At 34.8% G+C, this 6,822-nt stretch overlaps 1 long non-coding RNA gene across 1 annotated transcript; it reads left to right on the top strand.

Annotated features, from left to right (window-relative positions):
* The first annotated feature begins 282 nt into the window (after nt 1-282).
* On the top strand, nt 283-6,395 carry LOC123563031 (uncharacterized). The gene is made up of 4 exons (XR_008367265.1): nt 283-571; nt 4,059-4,100; nt 4,910-4,960; nt 6,209-6,395. It is a non-coding gene; the product is annotated as an uncharacterized LOC123563031 (long non-coding RNA).
* Nucleotides 6,396-6,822: the final 427 nt, after the last annotated feature.

Genomic DNA, 6,822 nt, shown 5'->3' with positions numbered 1-6,822 from the left:
ATCTAAATTTGATATTGGTCCTGACTTAACGTCTGTTTTCTAACTCGTGGGGACACCATCTGAATCACAAGCTGCCGTCATTAACTATACATCAATGACAGCTCCAATAACCTACATACGGACATCAAAGGAAAATGTGTGGAAAAGATATATAATGAAATAATTCATTAATTGTCACAGATTCTTTTCAAGCTGGCTTTTAAAACGAAATGAAATTTCTAGAGGCTAGAGTGTTGAGCCATTATATGTCATCAGATTCTAGCTCTAAAATTATTTCCACGGTTGTCTAAACTATCGTCGCGTTAACCAACAGAAATGACTTATAAGTATTTAAGGCGGAGCTTGGATGTTAACTTATATCGACCCGGCAAAAGCGCCTAACTATAAGGGAGTTGAACATACATCGACTGGCTATAAGTCTGACCACTTCCAAACTGCGTAACCGTGTGGTATCGCATCTTCTATTCCACAAGACACTGAAAAATTATTCAAATGGAGAATAAATTTTTGCTTTTTGTTGCAATTGGCGCATTGATTGTCGCAAGTGCGAGGGGACAAGAAGAAGAAAATGGTAGGTTAATCATTTTAATTCCAATCTCGTTTTCTGTTGTTTTTTTTTTTTTTTTTCCATGATCATATTCACTTATATTCACTTTGAATGCTTTTTTTCTAAATATATTTTACCTTTCTCTTTTCTATGTCTATGCGTTTTATGTACCTTATAGTATAGTCTTTTCTATAACTTAACCCTTTTTTATACATTATCTTATTTATTCTATATATTTCATATATATTTATTTTTATATTGAATAGGACTGTGTTTCTGACATAGCTAAATTTGTTTACATCCTTTGAATACATATTTCAATTTCGTTGATATTAATATTATCATTTATTTACATATTATTTATTTATTTGTTTATCTTTCTTTATTTATCATTATAATATGTCTGAGATCAACTGAAATAAACGGTGTAGTAATATCTATTTCCTATCAAAAACTCTAAAATTCTGATGTAAGATGAGTAAAATGGAACTGTTATGTTTCTTTCCGAAAATCTATTAACTTAATAATCACGATCGGTAATCTCCGTTAGATTACGGGTTTTATTTTCTGTGTGCGATTTCGACGTTCTCGGGTTGTTATGGAAACCACTACCCGTATGAGCTACACTTACGGTCGAAGAAGGCTGAAATAGCAGTTCGGAACACGACGTCGCACGGAAAATATCGATTGTCATTACGGACCCACTGACTAGAAAAAAGATAGACATTCTGCTATTTACACTTTGTAATAGACAAGAAATAGGAGATGAATAACACTATTTGTATTTTTTTTAAGTGTGACTATTTTGTTAATGACGGACAAGCTTATTTCCCGCAAAATACTTATCAGAATCTTTCTATGGTGAATTATCAAATGCTAATGTGTAGCACTGATGTAAACAACTTTAGTGTCTCAAAAGTGCTATAATAATATTGAAACTTGCACTAAACTTCTATATAATTGGATACGTTTCGGATGTAAGTCATTTCTTTAAATCGTTTTGTCATTTTATTAGTAGATTAAAATGCTTCAGAGGAGGTATGTCTTTGTTCCAGTGTACTATCAAACATTTGAGCCGTGCCATGGGAAAACCAACATAGTGGGTTTGCGGCCAGCATGGCTCCAGACCAGCCTGCGCATCCACGCAGTCTGTTCAGGATCCATGCTGTTCGCTAACAGTTTCTCTAATTCCAATAGGCTTTAAAAGCGAACAGCATGGATCCAACTATTTTTTTTAGTGTGAGAATCAATACCGTTAATCTTGCATTCTGATATTTCAATGATTTACCGAAAAAAATGTAATAATGTAAAATTCACCATTTTGACTATATGGCAAAAATTGAACAATGGACCAGATGCCATAATTTTCCGTGAAATACGTTAAATTCTGAATAGTATGTTAGCACAAACATGAGATATACCATGCAAGTATCTCTAAATACGGTCTACTGTTTTTGTCGATCCCGTTTTGTAATTGAGCGATATGCATGTTCTCCACTTGAGTTGTTGTTAACGTCTTTTCTAAGATCATTATTAGCACAAATTGTTCATGTTGTGCTGGCATGATAGAAAACAATCGTGACAAATTTCAACCTGCCAGCAAAATAAATCTTTGCTCTTGATTTAATTTCGACACAATTTGTTAACAAGTACGTTGATTGTCTCACCCGTCCAATCTGGCAGAGTGTTACATAAATCTTTTATATCGATAATTTGTCTATAATGCGTTATCAAGTAGTCTTATTTGCAAACTTTAGTCACGTGGCATGGGTCATTCGTTCTTAGCTGTCTAGATGTTAAAAATGTAAGTAACCAACACAACTTTATTTATCTTTCTTCCTGTTAAATTGAATGGATCCCACGATCCTCACCAGAAGTCAAAGTCAGACTATTATTACACGTATCATTATAAACAAGGAATCCTCTAATGAAAAGTTAACTACCTGATACAGACTACCAGAATAATAACAACACTGGGTACAAGTACGGGTACGACTTTTAGATGGCAACAAACCTGCTGCTGTTTTGATAGCAAAATAAACGTATAATAATAATCGCAACCCACTGGCACCAGACCAGAAAGAAAATGCCTCTGTACAAGTTACACCCTACTAGGTATTCTATTAGAACCATGGTCGTGAACGGGAAAATATACTTACCCATGTCAATCGCGCGTTTCGTACCTAAAACGTGCAGTTCGGTAAATGTTTACTATGGATATTAAACAAGTGGTAATTTATCTTCCGTTACGTACCGGTCACATTTCTTCAATACTTCTTATCTTAGAAAAACAACGCGTAGTTTATAGTTTTTTTCTACGTTACACAAAAAAAAAACTTGCTTGAACTTCCCTTGTGAAGTTCCGGTCTAGATTACAAAACCATCCTGATTGGCTAATGTGAAAATGTATGTCAGTCGTCATTTTAATACACGTGTGTACGATAAAATGTGTATATGAAGCATAAATGTGCAAAATGAATTAAATAAACAGAACAGATGTATACCAATGTATGGTTTCAAATTCAAAATCATATCAAAGATGAATTTCATTCATCATTTCGAAGTTTATTGTAAAACTGTGAATATTTAGCATTCTGTTTTTGTTTGTTTACATCTCGCCTAACATGTACACACTGCTGTGACCTCTAGACCGGAAGTTCATTAGGGAAGTTCACGCAAGTTTTTTTCTGTAACGTTGAAGAAAGCATAAAATATGTTGAGCATCTCTGCAATATGGAACATTGAGGCAATGTGACTAGTGAACGATGAAAGATAAATTATTGCTTGTTCAATATACTAGGTACCCACTCAACGGACTGCGCGTTTTAGGTGAGAAATACACGATTGAATTGGGTTAGTGCACTTTCCCGTTCATGACCATGGTTCTTATAGAATACCTAGGGGTGGGGTATAAAATGTACAGAGGCATTTTCATTCTGGTCTGGTGCCAGTGTCGCAACCAAGCAAAACTGTAGCACACTCGGTTTGACTGAGTCTGTTTTAGAAAGGACGGAAAATATGCAACACGCACATGCCCCTGCCACTGGTTAAGGAGTCATTACTTTGTGCTTCTTTGATGGTAATTATACTCGACTTGGATGGAAATAAATAGAAATATTAGTATCTTCGCTGACCTTTAGGAAACTAAGATGCTAAACGTTTCACTGAATTAACGTAACAGTTTAGACCACACTTTTTACGGTGCTAATGTAGTTTCTAGTATATTTTTTTTCAAAACTATAAGATATACTAAAAAGACTGCCTGAATAATAATTGTTAAGAAATAGACAGTAAGTTTTGAAAATACAATAACTCGTGCATTACCTTTACTCGTCAACCTTACATTGTCAAAATGAATTTAGTTTGTTTATGTGTTAAAATTCCCCCAATTAATTTAAGGAGAGGTGATGCATATCGTTATCCATTTAGTAAAACTGAGTCTGCTACTATTTTGCTGGTCCAAGTTCTGTGTTTTCAGGGAATATTCTGATAGAACTATCAAATATTTCAGATTCTGATCGCAGTGGAAAAGTGTTCTTGTACAAACGTGCAGGTAAATACCTAGTTGTTACGATTAAACCAGGGGCGATTACAAGTAGCGATGTTTTTTGTTGTTTTTTTTTTCACCCAGAACAAGCCCGATAAAGTATGTATGAGAGCGTAGCAAGTGAGAAAAAAATGCATATTTTACACTTTTTTTTCTCCCAGACCAAAAGACAAATTACCTATGATCCGGCGATTCTGGAAGAGGTTGGGGGCCCATGTGCATATTGATGTCATAATTTGATGTCATATTACGACCTCATGGTGTATGAGCAATTTTTAATTTACAGTATTTTTTTGAAAATGATGCAGTAATATAAAAAGTAGTCAATAACACCTTGGGACAACGTGGATAAAAATCCTCGCTAGCTCTTGGTTTTCCTTTTCACGTTGTTCCTCGGGTATGGGAACCCTGCCTTACACAGGCACACAGATCCTTAGATCTATATGCTAAATACTGTGAAATCATTTTTATTCGCGTAGGACGAATTTTCGCGTATTTCGCGCTAGGACCGATGCGCGAATTTAAGACCGCGCTATTATTAATTTTTAATTTTATTTTTCATTTTTAAATTGAAAATGCGCGAATTAAACCCCGCGCGAAACAGTCCTTTTTCACGTTTGCGCGAAATTTCATGCCAGCGAATTTAAATGATTTCACAGTAGTACGCAATCGACAAATGATGCAAACATTTTAGTAAATCTAAATTTACAGCATGTAATTCTTTTCCGATTGCTTTTCTTGATTCTTCAATAGCTGCGGTCGTTGTCAGGGTTTAATGACACAATCCTAAAATGATAAATTTTGTTTCATTTCAGATTTTGATGATTCCAGTAATCAGCAGGATGTGTTTATAAATAAACGTACAGGTATCTTCAGCTTTTTAGAAGTTGTTTGTGATTTTTTTATGTTTAGTTCCGTTTTTCAACACTGTTTTGGCTATGACATAGTGGGCGTTTAACTTAACTGTGTGTTTGGGTTCGTTACCAGTACTAACTACTAACTTCGATGTGGAAGACGAGTGTATTAAGACAACTTGAATGTTTTCTTCAAAACGCCACGGAGCAGATATGCTTCGAAATCAAACTCGGGACTACATTATCTTTAAGTGAGCGCTGTGTCACTATAGATCTTTATTAAGATTTTGTGATAATTAATTCGTTATGGCCAATTACTATTGACTGTGCTAAATAGCTCCTGGACTTTTATATTCTTCAACACTTTAGACGTTATCTGGATTTTTATGTGAAGCTATTTTTAACATGGTTGCAGTTTTCTTTTCTAATTTACGTAAATAAATTACGTTATGGGAATATATATTTTTAATACACGTGTAAACCATCCCAGAAAAAGTACACATGATATAAAGCTTCGAACGGACTTCATGATGAACGTGTGCGTCAAACGCGGCGGGGTTACATGTGCATGACCAGGCAAAAAATCCTTAAAATTTCAACAGAACATTTTCTGTTCCGACATTCCATGCTCTAAACATCAAAAATTTCGAAAACAACTATTTATCAGGTTTTGAATCGATATCTTGATCATCGAAGAGAAATTGGTCTAACTAAGAAAATGAGTACATACATTTACATATTTCGTTTAGAATTAAGAAAGTTATCGCTGTCATTTGAATATTGCTGAACCCGTTTCGCGATTGACGTAACGCTGAAATGCGCACATGAAAACAAAAAGAAAACAACGAAATTTCTCATTACAGATCTGGGGCAGTCGTTCTGCGCATGTCACAAAATCTTAATCATCGGAGGCACGGGAAAAATACACAATTTTTTGCATGTCCACACGCATTTAGTGTATAATATGTATAATATACTGACTAATGGTTAGTGTTAGTACTACCTACCATAGTTGCAGAATATATATATTAAAGGTCTCTTTGTTTCAGTTGCTTCACAGGCGCACCAGATCAGTTTTAAGTCACAGCTCCCCCTCCCCCCACCCACCACCAAAAAAATGGTTCAATGGTGTATGAACGCTTCAGCTAAACCAATCAAATTGTTTTAATTCATGGATATTCATTTTATTGGGCGATTGACATACATGTATATATGGTTTAACCACTAACATTTTGACTTGACTTGTAATTTATTTTTCAGCGGACGAAATCAATAAAGAAGCAGTAAAAGAAAGAGGGCAATAAATACCAGACGAGTTTCATTCTGAACAACATCCTCATTGATGGACTACAGGGTTGTTTTCCGGTTGTTTCAAGGATCTGAAAAATAACATATATAAAAAGCTTACTCTTTAAATAATCAGACTATATTTATCTACAATAAACAGACCCACATTTTACAATCGAGTTCTGGTTTCTTTGTGTTTCACATAAAAGGCAGTTGTATCCTAAAACTGTATAACCAGGTCTGTTTTGAACATATGATGCCTTAATACAAACACATGGTACTTGAATAAAGAGGTACATATCGCGGGTACTTGGTGGAACTGAAACGTTTCTATAGATATATGACATGTGTTGCAAATATTTGCTGGCTTATTCAGGCCTTTCATGATGGGTCGGCATTACAACAGGGTTTCTGTTTAAAAACAAACGAAAATTCTCATCGAGACATATTATTTGCTTTCTTTACGAGCAATTTCAAATGCATTGGCAAGCTGAAAACTAGCTATTGCAATATATTAACCAAAAGGAACTGATCTAAATGAATGTTTATGCGTAAGTGATCAGCTGTTGAACATTTGCAAAATAAAA

The sequence above is a fragment of the Mercenaria mercenaria genome, chromosome 15, assembly GCF_021730395.1.
Source record: "Mercenaria mercenaria strain notata chromosome 15, MADL_Memer_1, whole genome shotgun sequence".
NCBI lineage: Eukaryota > Metazoa > Mollusca > Bivalvia > Venerida > Veneridae > Mercenaria > Mercenaria mercenaria.
This window is presented reverse-complemented; position numbering and strand designations above follow the sequence as displayed.